Source organism: Chiloscyllium punctatum, chromosome 23 (genome assembly GCF_047496795.1).
Source record: "Chiloscyllium punctatum isolate Juve2018m chromosome 23, sChiPun1.3, whole genome shotgun sequence".
In the NCBI taxonomy this organism is placed as follows: domain Eukaryota; kingdom Metazoa; phylum Chordata; class Chondrichthyes; order Orectolobiformes; family Hemiscylliidae; genus Chiloscyllium; species Chiloscyllium punctatum.
Window position 1 is genome coordinate 28779714 of NC_092761.1, and position 2333 is coordinate 28782046.

Genomic DNA, 2333 nt, shown 5'->3' on the forward strand with positions numbered 1-2333 from the left:
TGTAGATTTGACACATTATCCCTCCCTCCCCACCACTACAGAAGCTGTTGGAACTGTTCAGTGTTTCCAGCGGCTTCTGTAATTATTTCAGGTTCCTGACGGGAGCAGTCTCTCACTTTTCGAACAAAACAAACCCATCCTTGTGCTGTACCCAATATTTCAATAAGAAATGGGAAGCAGCAGAGAGGAAAGCTTCCGAGATGCCGAGCAATGCTGCCCGGTTCCACACTGCAATTCACAGGAACCATCGCCAGGAAAAGCAGGAGCACTCTGACAGATCCGGTTTACCACAGCAGGTAAAATTCGATTTTCTTGGTTCATTCTAGCGCGTTTACTTTTTAAAGCTACTTACAGACCGCAGCACTGCGATGGCCGGGAATCAAACCCAGGTCAACTGCTTGGAAGGCAGTTGTGCTCCCCACTACACCACCATCACCCTACAAGCAGCTCCCTCCCCATTCCCAAACACACTTAACAAGGCCGTGATCATCACCAACTGGATTGGGGCATAAATCCAAACAAGAAATTGCTGGAGAAGCTCAGCAGGTCTGACAACACCAGAATCAGATGCCTTCAGTTCTGAAGAATAATCCCTGGATCCGAAAGGTTCCCTCCCCACAGATGCTGCCAGACCTGCTGAGTTTCTCCAGCAATTTCTGTGCTGTCTCTCAGATCTGCAGCACCTGCAGTTCTTTGTTGGAAACAAAGCAAACGTTGAGCCACCGAAGGGGATATTGGGTCAGGTGATTGTCTCCCTCATCCATAGAGGCAGATGGGAAGGAGCATAGAATCATAGAATCCCTACAGTGTGGAAACCGGCCATTCGGACCATCATGTAACCCACCAAGACTCACCCCCGCTACCCTATCCTTGTAACCCTGCATTTTCCATGGGTAATCCACCTCACCTACACATCCCTGGATACTCTGGACAATTTAGCATGGCCAACCCACAATAACCTGCACATCATTGGACTGTGGGAGGAAACCCACGCACCCAGAAGGATCCCACGCAGACCCCGGGAAAATGTGCAAACCCCACACAGACAGTCTTCATTCAGACAGGGATCTGGGTAATTGGAGAGTTTTCGAGAGGGAGTCCAGACGGTTAGACTGGAATGTGAATGATGGGCCGAACAGCCTGATCTCAGTGCTGTATAAACTCTACAGAAACATGCCTCCCTACATGCAGCATTCATCACAGTTTGTATTTTGCTTTAATCCGTCCTGTTATTGACATTATTCTGAATGAAATGGATGGAGAGAGGTTGTTTGTGCATTTAGTCAGATCTGTGTATCGGTGGGTCAGGAGCATCATACCCAATAACAACAGGGGGGGAAGGCGGATTGAATTCCTGCCCCACACAGATCCCATTGCAACATGCCATTTCCTCATGAATTTCATTTGGTTTAAGATGTTTTATTTTTAATATCATCACAATATCTCGATGCCCTTTTGTGCATGTTATAAATTTGGACAGAGCGATCCCTCTTTTCTCTGTGAACACACGGATTATCAAGGAGTCGCATTGGAGAATATATCCTCTCACAGAAACAGGATCAGGGAGATGTCATTCCCTCTGAAATGAACACAGACCATGCTGAGAAATCTGATAAGGTCAGGCAGCATCTAATGGGAGAAGGGAAAGGTTACCCCGTGTGTTATGAGGGTGGGGGGATTCAGCAGAGCAGAAGGAAGTTAGAAAAGTAATGATTTCTGAGGAATTGGAATGGGGGGTAACGCTGAAGAAAGAATGAGATGGTTTGTAATAGGGTGGGGGCTGAAGAGATTTAATGATAAACGGTTTCATGGAACCAAATCCAAAGGGATTGGGGGTTGGTTCAGTAAACATCTAAGATCTCAGGAAATGTGAGCAGGAGGAGACTGTACAGCCTGTTTAAACTGTTCAGTCTGTTCTGGCAGTCAATCCAATCAGAGCTGGTTTAAGATTTCAAATCCGGTTTCCTATCCACTCCCCATATCCCGCGCCACCCTGAGACCCCGGCAATCTGTCTATTCCAGTCTGAAATGTACTCAGTGAGGGACCATCCACAATCCTCAGGGAGAGAGAATGTTAAAGACTCAGAGGCCTTAGAGTGAAGCGCTGTCTCCTCATTTCAGTCCCAAATAACCTGCCCCTTACCCTGAGAGGGTGGTAATAAAACCCGAATGAACTGCGGATGCTGTAACATTAACGCTGATTTCTCTGCACAGATGCCGCCTGACCTGCTGAGCTTTTCCAGCAACTCCTGAGACTGTGTTATCGTGTTTCAGATTCCCAGACCCACAGAATTAATTTCTCAGCATCTCCCCTCTCAAGCCTCTTCACAATC

At 47.2% G+C, this 2333-nt stretch overlaps 1 non-coding gene across 1 annotated transcript; it reads right to left on the reverse strand.

The window, feature by feature from the left end:
* Positions 1-364: 364 nt before the first annotated feature.
* Positions 365-436, reverse strand: trnag-ucc (transfer RNA glycine (anticodon UCC)). Its single transcript has one exon. It is a non-coding gene; the product is annotated as a tRNA-Gly (tRNA).
* Between the last annotated feature and the right edge of the window lie 1897 nt (positions 437-2333).